Genomic DNA, 18,795 nt, shown 5'->3' with positions numbered 1-18,795 from the left:
GTGTGGTTGTGGTACATGTATGTGTGGTTGTGGTACATGTCTGTGTGGTTGTGTACATGTATGTGTGGTTGTGGTACATGTATGTGTGGTTGTGGTACATGTATGTGTGGTTGTGGTACATGTATGTGTGGTTGTGTACATGTATGTGTGGTTGTGGTATATGTATGTGTGGTTGTGTGTTTGTGTTTCATCCCCTGAAATGAATTGTTTCATTCATTCATCCTGGTGTGTGTGTGTGTGTGTGTGTGTGTGTGTGTGTGTGTGTGTGTGTGTGTGTGTGTGTGTGTGTGTGTGTGTGTGTGTGTGTGTGTGTGTGTGTGTGTGTGTGTGTGTGTGTGTGTGTGTGTGCGTGCGTATGCGTGCGTGCGTGCACACATCTCTAGGGAGGGCTGTAGGATGGAGAACGTTGAGAAGAACATCAGAAGCAGGAAGTATGCTTTCAACAGCATCCAGCTGAAGACCTTCCCTAAACCCTACCGCCCTCCGGAGGGCACCTACGGGAAAGTAGACACTTAGGAGTAGGACGAGAGAGAAGGGGTGGAATGATTGAGGGATGAATGAAGGATGGATGGAGAACTATAGAGGGTTAGAAGGATGAAGAGACTGGAAAATAGACACTTAGGAGGAGGACGAGAGAGAAGGGGTGGAATGATTGAGGGATGAATGAAGGATGGATGAATGGATGGAGAACTATAGAGGGATAGAAGGATGAAGAGAGAAGGATGAAGAGCCTGGAAAATGACATGGAGGGAAGTGTTGTATGTTTAATTCTATAAATAGAGTTTGACAAAATAATGAAAAAACATTTTTAAAAGCTCAAGTGTTTTCCACACGTTTTCACACAACATGAAGTAATTTTATAGTGTAGCCTACTAGTTCTAGTTAGGAAGCGAGGAAGTCCATATTATGGCGCAACAACACGTTCAGACCACTAGATGGCGCTACTCATGTAGCTCAGCCATACTGCCTGAAACTCTGTCTCCCTCCAGCAGGTGGCGTTTTTTCATTGTGTCAATGAATAGTGGAATATTGTCAACAAAAGACATGAATGGTTTATTTGCTAAGTGATGTTTATTTGATTGAATTCGAAGTTTGGGTAATATGTAAGTTGTTATGAAATCTACTGATATAACTAGGGACAACGTGACATCCCGGCAACTTTGAGGGGAAAAAAACACACTTCATATCTGAGTTGTTTCGAGATGCATCTTCATGGCATGAGGCTACGAGTATAGCAACTCACATTTTGTTGCATTAAAGATACATATGGATTAGATGTATATATTTAGAATAGATTTCATTAGTAATGTTTTGATCGACACCAAAATACTCTATAATGTCAAAGTGAAAAGAAAATTCTACAAATTGTTACAAATTAATAAAAAATGTTACGAAAAATATTGTTGTTGCATAAGTATTCACCTCCCCCTTTTTATTTGTTTAGGGAAGACTAAATGAGTCATAAGACTAAATGAGTCATAAGACTAAATGAGTCATAAGACTAAATGAGTCATAAGACTAAATGAGTCAAAAGACTAAATGAGTCATAAGACTAAATGAGTCATAAGACTAAATGAGTCATAAGACTAAATGGGTCAAATATTTTGTTTAGGCAAGCCTAAATGAGTTCAGAAGTCAAATAAGTTACCTCACCAGGGGTTGCCATGACAACCTCTTCCTCTGTCGCCCCCCCCTCCCTCCACCACACATACATCTGTTAGGATCCCTCAGCCCAAGTATTTGAATTTTAAGCACAGACTCCAACTACAAAGACCAGGGAGTTCTTCCCCCCCCACCCCCTCCCTCTCTCGAAAACCTCATAAAAGAAGGGCAGTGATTGGTCGACGGGTAACAATTACAAATCAGACTCTTGAATTATCTCTTTTGAGCATGTTGATGTATTCAACCACCCAGACATATCAAAGATGCAATCATCCTTGAGCCGCAGCGCACGAAGGAAACTGCTTAGGAAAGTCACCATGAGGCCATTTGGTGATTTTAGAACGGGAATGGGTAATGGGAGAAAACTAAGGAACTAAGTTTTAACTAACTAAAACTAAGGAATACTAACCGATACTAACCTAAATGACAGAGTGAAAAGAATACAATTATACAGAATTAACATATTCCAACACATGCATATGTATGTATTCAGGGGAGGGCAGGCCCACAACAATGGCCAGAGTTCAATGGAACAGCGCTTCACCTTAGTGACTGTTCCCTCTGCTCTATGACAACAAGACGCTAAAAGTAACATTGAAAAAATATAACTGCAAAGAAATAGACTTTTTGGGCATAAATACAAAGCCTTCTGTTTGGGACAAGTCCAACACAACACTGAGTAGCTGCCTCTTTATCTTCAAGTATGGCGGTGGCTGCATCATGTTATGGGTATGCTGGGGAGTTTTTCAGGATGAAAAGAGATGGGATGGAGCTAAGCACAGGCAAAATCTGGGAGGGGGGGATCGAATACTTCTCTAAGCAAGGTATATTACGAATTTATATATATATATATATATATTTTTTAAGTTTATTATTTTTTTTCAATGACAATTAAATTAGATTTTAATCCCACTTTTTAACACCATAAAATGTGAATAAATCCAAAGTGTGGATTTTCTATATGGAATGTTGCCCTCTTTCTGTCCAGACACATTGTACAGTAAGACAGAGGGTCGCAGTTCAAATCAAACGTTTTGTCACCGAATACAACAGTGAAATGATGAAATAATTAAAGAGCAGCAGGAAAATAACAATAGTGAGACTATATACAGATTATTACGGTACAGAGTCAATGTGGAGGCTATATACAGGGTATTACGGTACAGAGTCAATGTGGAGGCTATATACAGGGGGTACCGGTACAGAGTCAATGTGGAGGCTATATACAGGGTGTTACGGTACAGAGTCAATGTGGAGACTATATACAGGGGGTATTACGGTACAGAGTCAATGTGGAGGCTATATACAGGGTATTACGGTACAGAGTCAATGTGGAGACTATATACAGGGGGTACCGGTACAGCGTCAATGTGGAGGCTATATACAGGTTATTACGGTATAGAGTCAATGTGGAGGCTATATACAGGGGGTATTACGGTACAGAGTCAATGTGGAGGCTATATACAGGGGGTACCGGTACAGAGTCAATGTGGAGACTATATACAGGGGGTACCGGTACAGCGTCAATGTGGAGGCTATATACAGGGGGTACCGGTACAGCGTCAATGTGGAGGCTATATACAGGGGGTACCGGTACAGAGTCAATGTGGAGGCTATATACAGGTTATTACGGTACAGAGTCAATGTGGAGGCTATATACAGGGTGTTACGGTACAGAGTCAATGTGGAGGCTCTGTGTAGTCAATGTGGAGGCTATATACAGGCTGTTACGGTACAGAGTCAATGTGGAGGCTATATACAGGGGGTACCGGTACAGAGTCAATGTGGAGGCTATATACAGGCTGTTACGGTACAGAGTCAATGTGGAGGCTATATACAGGGTGTTACGGTACAGAGTCAATGTGGAGGCTCTGTGGAGTCAATGTGGAGGCTATATACAGGCTGTTACGGTACAGAGTCAATGTGGAGGCTATATACAGGGGTACTGGTACAGAGTCAATGTGGAGGCTATATACAGGGGGTACCGGTACAGAGTCAATATGGAGGCTATATACAGGGTATTACGGTACAGAGTCAATGTGGAGGCTATATACAGGGTATTACGGTACAGAGTCAATGTGGAGGCTATATTCAGGGGGTACCGGTACAGAGTCAATGTGGAGGCTATATACAGGGGGTACCGGTACAGAGTCAATGTGGAGGCTATATACAGGGGGTACCGGTACAGAGTCAATGTGGTGGCTATATACAGGGTATTACGGTACAGATTCAATGTGGAGACTATATACAGGGGTACTGGTACAGAGTCAATGTGGAGGCTATATACAGGGGGGTACCGGTACAGAGTCAATGTGGAGGCTATATACAGGGGGTACCGGTACAGAGTCAATGTGGAGGCTATATACAGGGGGTACCGGTACAGAGTCAATGTGGAGGCTATATACAGGGGGTACCGGTACAGAGTCAATGTGGAGGCTATATACAGGGGGGTACTGGTACAGAGTCAATGTGGAGGCTATATACAGGGGGGTACCGGTACAGAGTCAATGTGGAGGCTATATACAGGGGGTACCGGTACAGAGTCAATGTGGAGGCTATATACAGGGGGTACCGGTACAGAGTCAATGTGGAGGCTATATATAGGGTGTACTGGTACAGAGTCAATGTGGAGGCTATATACAGGGGTACCGGTACAGAGTCAATGTGGAGGCTATATACAGGCTGTTACGGTACAGAGTCAATGTGGAGGCTATATACAGGGGGTACCGGTACAGAGTCAATGTGGAGGCTATATACAGGGTGTACTGGTACAGAGTCAATGTGGAGGCTATATACAGGGGTACAGAGTACAGAGTCAATGTGGAGGCTATATACAGGCTGTTACGGTACAGAGTCAATGTGGAGGCTATATACAGGGTGTTACGGTACAGAGTCAATGTGGAGGCTCTGTGGAGTCAATGTGGAGGCTATATACAGGGTGTACCGGTACAGAGTCAATGTGGAGGCTCTGTGGAGTCAATGTGGAGGCTATATACAGGCTGTTACGGTACAGAGTCAATGTGGAGGCTATATACAGGCTGTTACGGTACAGAGTCAATGTGGAGGCTATATACAGGCTGTTACGGTACAGAGTCAATGTGGAGGCTATATACAGGGGGTACCGGTACAGAGTCAATGTGGAGGCTATATACAGGGTGTACCGGTACAGAGTCAATGTGGAGGCTATATACAGGGTGTACTGGTACAGAGTCAATGTGGAGGCTATATACAGGGGGTACCGGTACAGAGTCAATGTGGAGGCTATATACAGGGGGTACCGGTACAGAGTCAATGTGGAGGCTATATACAGGCTGTTACGGTACAGAGTCAATGTGGAGGCTATATACAAGGGGTACCGGTACTGAGTCAATGTGGAGGCTATATACAGGGTGTTACGGTACAGAGTCAATGTGGAGGCTATATACAGGCTGTTACGGTACAGAGTCAATGTGGAGGCTATATACTATCCTATATACAGGGTGTACCAGTACAGAGTCAATGTGGAGGCTATATACAGGAGGGGTATTGGTACAGAGTCAATGTGGAGGCTATATACAGGGGGTACTTGTACAGAGTCAATGTGGAGGCTATAGACAGCCATATATAGGACTCTGCATTTGTGTCTCAGGTTAGGTTACTCAGTCCAACACTCAAGGTCGACTAGCCTCATTGTGCAATATTTAATCGATATTAAATAAAGATGATGGTTTGAAGAAATGGCCAGATCTCTCTCAGTACTGACATGTCTACGACACCATCCATTAAGATTACAAATTAAACAAAATTAACATGTACGTTCTCTCTTTCCCTAGCGTGCTAGTATGTAGATCTTTGTCAGTTGTCATGATCCATTCTATCTTACATTTAACATTTACATTTAAGTCATTTAGCAGACGCTCTTATCCAGAGCGACTTACAGCGGGCTCCTAAACCAGGTATGTAGATGACTCTAATGCACTGAAAGATCTCTAGCAGCTGCTAACTGGGATCTCCTGCAGTCCTCGTGCTTCTTCTTCTTCGTTGGGGTTTATCGGCGGTTGGCATCCAACGTGATACTGCATTACCGCCACCTACTGTACTGGAGTGTGGGCCAGAGATGGAGAAACGAAAACCTACCTACCAGCCCCGTTGCTCTTAAAAATAGATCATAAAATATCTGAGGCTTTATCTAATTACGTTCTAATCAATATAATCTTTAAACTCATTTCCTGTATCCCCTTCTCCCTCATACTAGATCTCCTCCTCTCTCGTTCCTCCAATAATGTCCACACTGTAGCAGTACCTGCTCCATGGTCTCTGTTTCCTGGCAATAATCACACTTTCCTGTTGGATGTTTTTTCTATCAAAAGTAGGGTCTTAATCTACTGGCTGGGTCCCACCCTTAATCTACTGGCTGGGTCCCACCCTTAATCTACTGGCTGGGTCCCACCCTTAATCTACTGGCTGGGTCCCACCCTTAATCTACTGGCTGTGTCCCACCCTTAATCTACTGGCTGTGTCCCACCCTTAATCTACTGGCTGTGTCCCACCCTTAATCTACTGGCTGTGTCCCACCCTTAATCTACTGGCTGTGTCCCACCCTTAATCTACTGGCTGGGTCCCACCCTTAATCTACTGGCTGGGTCCCACCCTTAATCTACTGGCTGGGTCCCACCCTTAATCTACTGGCTGGGTCCCACCCTTAATCTACTGGCTGTGTCCCACCCTTAATCTACTGGCTGGGTCCCACCCTTAATCTACTGGCTAGGTCCCACCCTTAATCTACTGGCTGGGTCCCACCCTTAATCTACTGGCTGGGTCCCACCCTTAATCTACTGGCTGTGTCCCACCCTTAATCTACTGGCTGTGACCCACCCTTAATCTACTGGCTGTGTCCCACCCTTAATCTACTGGCTGGGTCCCACCCTTAATCTACTGGCTGGGTCCCACCCTTAATCTACTGGCTGGGTCCCACCCTTAATCTACTGGCTGTGTCCCACCCTTAATCTACTGGCTGTGACCCACCCTTAATCTACTGGCTGTGTCCCACCCTTAATCTACTGGCTGGGTCCCACCCTTAATCTACTGGCTGTGTCCCACCCTTAATCTACTGGCTGTGTCCCACCCTTAATCTACTGGCTGGGTCCCACCCAATCTACTGGCTGTGTCCCACCCTTAATCTACTGGCTGGGTCCCACCCTTAATCTACTGGCTGGGTCCCACCCTTAATCTACTGGCTGTGTCCCACCCTTAATCTACTGGCTGTGACCCACCCTTAATCTACTGGCTGGGTCCCACCCTTAATCTACTGGCTGGGTCCCACCCTTAATCTACTGGCTGTGTCCCACCCTTAATCTACTGGCTGGGTCCCACCCTTAATCTACTGGCTGGGTCCCACCCTTAATCTACTGGCTGGGTCCCACCCTTAATCTACTGGCTGGGTCCCACCCTTAATCTACTGGCTGGGTCCCACCCTTAATCTACTGGCTGGGTCCCACCCTTAATCTACTGGCTGTGTCCCACCCTTAATCTACTGGCTGGGTCCCACCCTTAATCTACTGGCTGGGTCCCACCCTTAATCTACTGGCTGGGTCCCACCCTTAATCTACTGGCTGGGTCCCACCCTTAATCTACTGGCTGGGTCCCACCCTTAATCTACTGGCTGGGTCCCACCCTTAATCTACTGGCTGTGTCCCACCCTTAATCTACTGGCTGGGTCCCACCCTTAATCTACTGGCTGGGTCCCACCCTTAATCTACGGGCTGTGTCCCACCCTTAATCTACTGGCTGGGTCCCACCCTTAATCTACTGGTTGGGTCCCACCCTTAATCTACTGGCTGTGTCCCACCCTTAATCTACTGGCTGGGTCCCACCCTTAATCTACTGGCTGTGTCCCACCCTTAATCTACTGGCTGTGTCCCACCCTTAATCTACTGGCTGGGTCCCACCCTTAATCTACTGGCTGGGTCCCACCCTTAATCTTCTGGCTGTGTCCCACCCTTAATCTACTGGCTGTGTCCCACCCTTAATCTACTGGCTGTGTCCCACCCTTAATCTACTGGCTGGGTCCCACCCTTAATCTACTGGCTGTGTCCCACCCTTAATCTACTGGCTGTGTCCCACCCTTAATCTACTGGCTGGGTCCCACCCTTAATCTACTGGCTGTGTTTTCCAACCCTTAATCTATTGGCTGGGTTCCACCCTTAATCTACTGGCTGTGTCCCACCCTTAATCTACTGGCTGTGTCCCACCCTTAATCTACTGGCTGTGTCCCACCCTTAATCTACTGGCTGTGTCCCACCCTTAATCTACTGGCTGGGTCCCACCTTTAATCTACTGGCTGTGTCCCACCCTTAATCTACTGGCTGGGTCCTACCCTTAATCTACTGGCTGGGTCCCACCCTTAATCTACTGGCTGGGTCCCACCCTTAATCTTGTAAAAAATAGCCTCCTCTCTTCTGTGCCTTCCTGCCGTTCTCCCCTCCACAACTTTCCTCTGTACTCGAAATAAATGCCTGCCCTTAGTATCTCTATTCCACTGCTCCTGCCATTTATCCACCGTCACTGTCCATAATCAGGCCTTTTGCCTCTGCTTTGCTCATTGAAACATCAACATCACCCACTACTTAGTGCTTGTTTAGCCAGTACATCAACATCACCCACTACTTAGTGCTTGTTTAGCCAGTACATCAACATCACCCACTACTTAGTGCTTGTTTAGCCAGTACATCAACATCACCCACTACTTAGTGCTTGTTTAGCCAGTACATCAACATCACGCACTACTTAGTGCTTGTTTAGCCAGTACATCAACATCCCCACTACTTAGTGCTTGTTTAGCCAGTACATCAACCTCCCCATTACTTAGTGCTTGTTTAGCCAGTACATCAACCTCCCCACTACTTAGTGCTTGTTTAGCCAGTACATCAACCTCCCCACTACTTAGTGCTTGTTTAGCCAGTACATCAACCCCCCACTACTTAGTGCTTGTTTAGCCAGTATATCAACATCCCCACTACTTAGTGCTTGTTTAGCCAGTACATTAACACCCTCCCTATCATTCTGTAGTCTCTCCAATCAGATGGATCAATACCCTCCCTATCTTTCCCTAGTCTCTCCAATCAGATGGATCAATACCCTCCCTATCTTTCCCTAGTCTCTCCAATCAGATGGATCAATACCCTCCCTATCTTTCCCTAGTCTCTCCAATCAGATGGATCAATACCCTCCCTATCTTTCTGTAGTCTCTCCAATCAGATGGACCAACACCCTCCCTATCATTCTGTAGTCTCTCCAATCAGATGGATCAACACCCTCCCTATCTGTCCCTAGTCTCTCCAATCAGATGGACCAACACCCTCCCTATCATTCTGTAGTCTCTCCAATCAGATGGATCAACACCCTCCCTATCATTCTGTAGTCTCTCCAATCAGATGGACCAACACCCTCCCTATCATTCTGTAGTCTCTCCAATCAGATGGACCAACACCCTCCCTATCATTCTGTAGTCTCTCCAATCAGATGGATCAATACCCTCCCTATCTGTCCCTAGTCTCTCCAATCAGATGGACCAACACCCTCCCTATCTTTCTGTAGTCTCTCCAATCAGATGGACCAACACCCTCCCTATCATTCTGTAGTCTCTCCAATATTTCCAGATCCTCTACTGGAGGTGGGAGGAGCCATGGTTACAGGAAGAGCTACCATTGGACTAAACTCTCTTCCATACAGTCCCATCTCCTTGGTTTTACCCACCCACCCAAAAGCTTGTGTTCTGTCTTCGCTCAATGTTCCCAGCATGCCTGTAAAATCCCTTTTCGCAAGGATGAGATAACCCCATGTCCCTGTAGGTTGACCCAAATGAATTCATTGCCAGATGCTTTCTCCTAATCTGCAATGGCATTTCCCTCAATCTCCACCTGTAGTGCAGCCACTGGGGAGGTCCCGAAACACCCTCTCTCTACATAGTCTGAGTCCCACAGACATGTTGGTTAAAGGCAGCACTGAAAAAAGGCCATGGCTCGTGATTGGAGTGTGTAATGCGGTGTAGCCTAGTTTGTTTTACATCATCCCAGTAGGGCAAAAGGCTCAGGGCTGATACAAAAATAATTCCCAGCATGCCTGTAAAAACCCAGAAAGCCTGTGACGTCAATGGTACTGTAAATGTCATTATTTGTTTTTGAGGACGGGGACTGTTTTTACTGTAACACAATGTACAGATAATTTTGTATTATATTATAGGAGTACACATTACAAGAAACAAAAAAACCGTTGACCATTTAGGTTTAAAATAAATGTACAAAATTACATCTTAGAAATACTTTAAATTATTCTTTGTATGATAACTAGTACAAAATATATCGATAATTGTGCACCTTTTTCATAATTTTTGCCCTAATGATTAATTTACGAAGTATACAGGAAGGGACTTTTATTCTGAAAGTTGATAAAAGGGAGAAACACCTCGTGGACCCATTAACGTTTATAACCAAACTAACTTTATAATGTCTTTGCAGAGTGTCCACACGATCGCTGGTTACCGTTTCCTCGCGGTTGCCGGAAACAACCTTTTTTTTTTGTTTTGTTTTGTTGATTTGAGGTTTTGAAAAAGGAAGTGTGTGTTTTTTTCCCCCCTTTGGCTTTCTGCAGCCCTACATGAAGTAGCTAGTAGAGGAGGTGTGTTTATACACACAGAGAGAGAGAGAGAGAGAGAGAGAGACCGGGGGATGGATGGAAAACAACCCGTTCGTTATGGCGTAACTAACTAACAGTATCTAGTTGTAGGTGTGGACGGTACTGCAGACAGAGATCATAATAAACCCAGATAGTTCTGATCATGTCGTTGATGCAGGCCTGCCGCAGTTTAGCCCTATCTACATGGCTCCTGACGTTTTGTTTCGTTCACCTCCTCTGTTTGGACTTTACCGTCGCCGAGAGAGAGGAGTGGTACACCGCTTTCGTTAATATCACCTACAGAGACCCGGTCACCTCTGAAGTCCGGACGGAGAAAGCAGAATATGGTCGATACGGGGAACACTCGCTTAAACGCGACGCAAAAGGAGTCGTGGTACTTCCTTCTCTCTCTCAGGATAGACAAGCCTGTGATCCCGGTACCCGGTTCTCTGTTCCGGTCCAAGGCAGTGCGTGGATAGCCCTGATTGCCAGGGGAAACTGCACATTTAAAGATAAGATAAGACACGCAGCGAGCCAAAACGCCTCGGCCATCGTCATATTCAACGTTGGATCCAGCGACTCCAATGATACAATCACCATGCCACATTCAGGTATGGACGAGCAGGCCAGATCGTCATATGATGTATCGGGTCACACAGGGTGGGGGGTTGTTATGCATAGATTACTTGTTTACTGCGATCATCCAGGGCGTAGGTGTTATGTCTATCTTGTAAGTCTTGTGTGTATGCAGCTATGTATAATTATGAATAGGGGGAATAGGGGATAGAGACCCCACCATGCAGTGGGTATAGTATAGGGGGGTAGAGACCCCACCATGCAGTGGGTATAGTATAGGGGGTAGAGACCCCACCATGCAGTGGGTATAATATAGGGGGTAGAGAGACCCCACCATGCAGTGGGTATAGTATAGGGGGTAGAGACCCCACCATGCAGTGGGTATAGTATAGGGGGTAGAGACCCCACCATGCAGTGGGTATAGTATAGGGGGTAGAGACCCCACCATGCAGTGGGTATAGTATAGGGGGTAGAGACCCCACCATGCAGTGGGTATAGTATAGGGGGTAGAGACCCCACCATGCAGTGGGTATAGTATAGGGGGTAGAGACCCCACCATGCAGTGGGTATAGTATAGGGGGTAGAGACCCCACCATGCAGTGGGTATAGTATAGGGGGTAGAGACCCCACCATGCAGTGGGTATAGTATAGGGGGGTAGAGAGACTCCACCATGCAGTGGGTATAGTATGGGGGGTAGAGACCCACCATGCAGTGGGTATAGTATAGGGGTAGAGACCCCACCATCCAGTGGGTATAGTATAGGGGTAGAGACCCCACCATGCAGTGGGTATAGTATAGGGGTAGAGACCCCACCATGCAGTGGGTATAGTATAGGGGTAGAGACCCCACCATGCAGTGGGTATAGTATAGGGGGTAGAGACCCCACCATGCAGTGGGTATAGTATAGGGGGTAGAGACCCCACCATGCAGTGGGTATAGTATAGGGGGTAGAGACCCCACCATGCAGTGGGTATAGTATAGGGGGTAGAGACCCCACCATGCAGTGGGTATAGTATAGGGGGTAGAGAGACCCCACCATGCAGTGGGTATAGTATAGGGGGTAGAGAGACCCCACCATGCAGTGGGTATAGTATAGTGGGTAGAGACCCCACCATGCAGTGGGTATAGTATAGGGGTAGAGACCCTACCATGCAGTGGGTATAGTATAGGGGGTAGAGACCCTACAATGCAGTGGGTATAGTATAGGGGGTAGAGACCCCACCATGCAGTGGGTATAGTATAGGGGGTAGAGACCCCACCATGCAGTGGGTATAGTATAGGGGGTAGAGACCCCACCATGCAGTGGGTATAGTATAGTGGGTAGAGAGACCCCACCATGCAGTGGGTATAGTATAGGGGGTAGAGAGACCCCACCATGCAGTGGGTATAGTATAGGGGTAGAGACCCCACCATGCAGTGGGTATAGTATAGGGGGTAGAGACCCCACCATGCAGTGGGTATAGTATAGGGGGTAGAGAGACCCCACCATGCAGTGGGTATAGTATAGTGGGTAGAGACCCCACCTTGCAGTGGGTATAGTATAGGGGTAGAGACCCCACCATGCAGTGGGTATAGTATAGGGGGTAGAGACCCCACCATGCAGTGGGTATAGTATAGGGGGTAGAGACCCCACCATGCAGTGGGTATAGTATAGGGGGTAGAGACCCCACCTTGCAGTGGGTATAGTATAGGGGGTAGAGAGACCCCACCATGCAGTGGGTATAGTATAGGGGGTAGAGACCCCACCATGCAGTGGGTATAGTATAGGGGGTAGAGACCCCACCATGCAGTGGGTATAGTATAGGGGGTAGAGACCCCACCATGCAGTGGGTATAGTATAGGGGGTTAGAGAGACCCCACCATGCAGTGGGTATAGTATAGGGGTAGAGAGACCCCACCATGCAGTGGGTATAGTATAGTGGGTAGAGACCCCACCTTGCAGTGGGTATAGTATAGGGGTAGAGAGACCCCACCATGCAGTGGGTATAGTATAGGGGTAGAGACCCACCTTGCAGTGGGTATAGTATAGGGGGTAGAGAGACCCCACCATGCAGTGGGTATAGTATAGGGGTAGAGACCCCACCATGCAGTGGGTATAGAGTACAGGCTTAACTGAACGATAGCAGACTAAAGTAAAATATGGACGTTTATGGAATAGTTTTGGGGGTCGGGTTTCGTCTCCGAGGAATGCTCCTCAGAGCCAGATGTTGATGACAGGTTACCCTATGCTTGGCAGCTGGCCTCGGGAACCACCCCGGCTGGGAGAACGGGGTTCCCATGACGGCCTTTCAGGTTATCATGCTGGTGGTGGGAAGGTGAAAGTTCATTGGACGACTGTTGCAGCAAAACATAGTGACAGACAACGGATGAGTTGACATAAATACTCACCTAGATGTATTCCCATTGGTTGACAGAAAGGAGAGGGATTATTGCGTAATTGAGCCCCTAGGTTAATTGGCGAGCGTTCTAGAATGTTCTTACTGTGCCGTGCTCATAGGCTGAAGTTAATTGGTGAATGGCATTCTGCATGTTTTCTAATGGTAAAGAGGAGGATAGACTGGATGCTAATCCTGCTGAGGTGATATTCTAACCTCTACCCTATAAATACCAGCTATGCTGATGAGGTAACATTCTAACCTCTATGCTGATGAGGTAACATTCTAACCTCTTTGCTGATGAGGTAACATTCTAACCTCTATGCTGATGAGGTAACATTCTAACCTCTTTGCTGATGAGGTAACATTCTAACCTCTTTGCTGATGAGGTAACATTCTAACCTCTATGCTGCTGAGGTAACATTCTAACCTCTTTGCTGCTGAGGTAACATTCTAACCTCTTTGCTGCTGAGGTAACATTCTAACCTCTTTGCTGCTGAGGTAACATTCTAACCTCTTTGCTGCTGAGGTAACATTCTAACCTCTTTGCTGCTGAGGTAACATTCTAACCTCTTTGCTGCTGAGGTAACATTCTAACCTCTATGCTGATGAGGTAACATTCTAACCTCTATGCTGATGAGGTAACATTCTAACCTCTATGCTGATGAGGTAACATTCTCACCATCTTTGCTGTTGAGGTAACATTCTAACCTCTATGCTGATGAGGTAACATTCTAACCTCTATGCTGATGAGGTAACATTCTAACCTCTATGCTGATGAGGTAACATTCTAACCTCTATGCTGATGAGGTAACATTCTAACCTCTATGCTGCTGAGGTAACATTCTAACCTCTACACTATAAATACCAGCTATGCTGCTGAGGTAACATTCTAACCTCTACCCTATAAATACCAGCTATGCTGATGAGGTAACATTCTAACCATCTTTGCTGTTGAGGTAACATTATAACCTCTATGCTGCTGAGGTAACATTCTAACCTCTACCCTATAAATACCAGCTATGCTGATGAGGTAACATTCTAACCTCTATGCTGATGAGGTAACATTCTAACCTCTACCCTATAAATACCAGCTATGCTGATGAGGTAACATTCTAACCTCTATGCTGATGCGGTAACATTCTAACCTCTTTGCTGATGCGGTAACATTCTAACCTCTTTGCTGATGCGGTAACATTCTAACCTCTTTGCTGATGCGGTAACATTCTAACCTCTATGCTGATGAGGTAACATTTCTAACCTCTTTGCTGATGCGGTAACATTCTAACCTCTTTGCTGATGCGGTAACATTCTAACCTCTATGCTGATGAGGTAACATTCTAACCTCTTTGCTGATGCGGTAACATTCTAACCTCTATGCTGCTGAGGTAACATTCTAACCTCTTTGCTGATGCGGTAACATTCTAACCTCTATGCTGCTGAGGTAACATTCTAACCTCTATGCTGCTGAGGTAACATTCTAACCTCTATGCTGCTGAGGTAACATTCTAACCTCTATGCTGATGAGGTAACATTCTAACCTCTATGCTGTTGAGGTAACATTCTAACCTCTTTGCTGCTGAGGTAACATTCTAGCCTCTTTGCTGATGCGGTAACATTCTAACCTCTATGCTGTTGAGGTAACATTCCTAACCTCTATGCTGATAAGGTAACATTCTAACCTCTATGCTGATGAGGTAACATTCCTAACCTCTATGCTGTTGAGGTAACATTCTAACCTCTATGCTGATGAGGTAACATTCTAACCTCTATGCTGTTGAGGGTAACATTCTAACCTCTATGCTGATGAGGTAACATTCTGACCTCTTTGCTGATGAGGTAACATTCTAACCTCTATGCTGTTGAGGTAACATTCTAACCTCTATGCTGCTGAGGTAACATTCTAACCTCTTTGCTGCTGAGGTAACATCCTAACCTCTACCCTACACACAAAAATATATATAAACACAACATGTAAAGTGTTGGTCCCATGTTTAATGAGCTGACATGAAAGATTCCAGAAATGTTCCATACTCAGAAAAGCTTATTTCTCCCAAATGTTGTGCACAAATTTGTTTACATCCCTGTTAGTGAGTATTTCTCCTTTTGTCAAGACAATCCATCCACCTGAGAGGTGTGGCATATCAAGAATGTGATTCATCAGCATGATCATTACACAGGTGCACCTTGTGCTGGAGACAATAAATGAAAACTAAAATGTACAGATGTCTCAAGTTTTGAGGAACGTGCAATTGGCATGCTGACTGCAGGAATGTCCACCAGAGCTGTTGCCAGAGATGGTATATAAATTAGCATTACCTTAGTTTTTAGAGAATTTGTCAGTACGTCCAACCGTTCTCAACCGTGGACCACGTGTAACCACGACAACCCAGGACCTCCGCATCCGGCTTCTTCACCTGCGGGATCTTCTGAGACCAGTCACCTGGACAGCTGATGAAACTGGGTTTGCTCGTCATCCTCACCCGGGTCTTGACCTGACTGCAGTTCGGCGTCGTAACCGACTTCAGTGGGAAAATGTTCACCTTCGATGGCCGCTGGCACCCTGGAGAAGTGTGTTCTTCACGGATGAATCCCGGTTTCAACTGTACCGGTCAGACGGCGTGTGTGGTGTGCTGTGGTGTGGTGTGGTGTGGTGTGGGTGTGGTGTGCTGTGGGGTGTGGTGTGGTGTGGGTGTGGTGTGGTGTGCTGTGGGTGGGGTGTGGTGTGCTGTGGTGTGGTGTGTGGTGTGCTGTGGTGTGGTGTGGGTGGGGTGTGGTGTGCTGTGGTGTGTGGTGTGGTGTGGGTGTGGTGTGGGTGGGGTGTGGTGTGGTGTGGGTGTGGTGTGGGTGTGGTGTGGTGTGGTTGTGGTGTGGGTGTGGTGTGGGTGTGGTGTGGTTGTGGTGTGGGTGTGGTGTGGTTGTGGTGTGGTGTTGTGGTGTGGGTGTGGTGTTGTGGTGTGGGTGTGGTGTGGTTGTGCTGTGGTGTGTGGTGTGCTGTGGTGTGGATGTGGTGTGTGGTGTGCTGTGGGGTGTGGTGTGGGTGTGGTGTGGGTGTGGGTGGGGTGTGGTGTGGGTGTGGTGTGGGTGTGGTGTGGTGTGGGTGTGGTGTGGGTGTGGTGTGGGTGTGGTGTGGTTGTGGTGTGGGTGTGGTGTGGGTGTGGTGTGGTGTGGTGTGATGTGGTGTGGGTGTGCTGTGGTGTGGTGTGGGTGTGGTGTGGGTGTGCTGTGGTGTGGGTGTGGTGTGGGTGTGGTGTGGGTGTGGTGTGGTGTGGGTGTGCTGTGGTGTGGGTGTGGTGTGGTTGTGGTGTGGGTGTGGTGTGGGTGTGGTGTGGGTGTGGTGTGGGTGTGGGTGTGGTTGTGGTGTGGGTGTGGTGTGGGTGTGGTGTGGGTGTGGTGTGGGCGAGCGGTTTGCTGATGTCAACGTGGCGGTGGGGTTATGGTATGGACAGGCATAAACTACAGTCAACAAAGCCAATAGCATTTTATCGATGGCAATTTGAATGCACAAAAATACAGTCATCCTGAGGCCCATTTAAAAATATATATATATTTTTTTTAATATGTTACCAACGGATTAATATCTGTATGTCCAGACATGTGAAATCCATCGATTATGAACTAATGATTTTATTTTAAATTGGCTGATTTTCCTCAGGAAAATCTTTGAAAAATGTTTTTTTTTTTTTTTTTGTTCAGTTTGATCAGGCCACTATCAGTTGATCAAACTGGAGAACCTAGATGGCTGTCGTTTATGTAAATAAGGAGGAAGTGATAGGAGAGGAAGAGCCGTGCAAACTACAGTATTCCCTCTGTGAGGAGACAATGAATGACATTTGAGTCAGGAGAACTGAAATGCAATACTACAGTTCATTGAACTCTTAATAGACGGAGCCTACAGACAAAACATCAAAACACATTAAGAACACCATCTTAATATTGATTGGCCCAGCCAGAGCCCGGACTTGAACCCTGATCGAACATCTCTGGAGAGACCTGGAAATAGCTGTGCAGCGACGCTCCCCATCCAACCTGACAGAGCCTGAGAGGATCTGCAGAGAAGAATGGGAGAAACTCCCCAAATACAGGTGTGCCAAGCTTGTAACGTCAAACCCAAGAAGACTGGAGGCTGGAATCGCTGCCAAAGGTGCTTCAACAAAGTACTGAGTAACGGGTCTGAGTACTTGTGTAAATGTGATATTTCCATAATTTTTTTCTGAATTTGTAAAAACTTCTTAACCTGTTTCTGCTTTGTCCTTTATGGCGTATTGTGTAGATTGAGGAGTAAAAAAAAAAATGATTTAATACATTTTTAGAATAAGGCTGTAACGTAACAAAATGTGGGAAAGGTAGAGGGGTCTGAATACTTTAGGAATGCACTGTACAGTGCATGTCCATCCTCTCTCTCTCACACACACACACACACACACACACACACACACACACACACACACACACACACACACACACACACACACACACACAGGGACCTAACATGTGGCAGGAAAACAATCCCCGCACCATTACACCTCCAGCCTGTACCGTTGATTGGTATCAAGGGACTTAACGTGTACCTGGTGTTTATGTTAGGATGGAACACTCAGGAGTTCTGTTTACAGTCCCAGTGTTCTTAGAATCTATGTGGAGGTTCTAAATTCTGCCACAGGAGACAAGTCCCGTCCCAGGCAGCAACAAGGCTTCTTCTGCTGAGCAGTGAAGACACACACACACAACACACACACACACACACACACACACACACACACACACACACACACACACACACACACACACACACACACACACACACACACACACACACACACACACACACACACACACACACACACACACACATGGAGTCTGTTTTATTTGTATTCCTGTCCTAAAATCTCCCCTCCCTCCCTTCTCAGGTATGGGTGACGTGGTTGCCATCATGATCCCCGAGCCTAAAAGGTCGTGAGGTCGCTGCTCTGCTGGAGGCGGAACGTCACGGTAACCATGCACATCACCATAGGAACGCGTAACCTCCAGAAGTACGTGAGCAGGACGTCGGTGGTGTTCGTCTCCATCTCCTTCATCATCCTGATGATCATCTCTCTGGCCTGGCTCGTCTTCTACTATATACAGAGGTTCAGATACGTCAACGCACGAGATCGCTACCAGGTACACACAGGGCTGGCACAATGACCCTAGAGACTGCTACCAGGTACACACAGGGCTGGCACAATGACCCTAGAGACTGCTACCAGGTACACACAGGGCTGGCACAATGACCCTAGAGACTGCTACCAGGTACACACAGGGCTGGCACAATGACCCTAGATCCAACCAGGTACACACAGGTCTGGCACAATGACCCTAGAGACTGCTACCAGGTACACACAGGGCTGGCACAATGACCCTAGATGCAACCAGGTACACACAGGGCTGGCACAATGACCCTAGAGACCGCTACCAGGTACACACAGGGCTGGCACAATGACCCTAGAGACCGCTACCAGGTACACACAGGGCTGGCACAATGACCCT

General features: G+C 46.7%; 1 pseudogene; it reads left to right on the top strand.

Annotated features, from left to right (window-relative positions):
• The first annotated feature begins 396 nt into the window (after positions 1-396).
• On the top strand, positions 397-18,429 carry LOC127920276 (RING finger protein 150-like; annotated as a pseudogene).
• Positions 18,430-18,795: the final 366 nt, after the last annotated feature.

Source organism: Oncorhynchus keta, unplaced genomic scaffold (assembly GCF_023373465.1).
Source record: "Oncorhynchus keta strain PuntledgeMale-10-30-2019 unplaced genomic scaffold, Oket_V2 Un_contig_18783_pilon_pilon, whole genome shotgun sequence".
Classification (NCBI taxonomy): Eukaryota; Metazoa; Chordata; class Actinopteri; order Salmoniformes; family Salmonidae; genus Oncorhynchus; species Oncorhynchus keta.
This window is presented reverse-complemented; position numbering and strand designations above follow the sequence as displayed.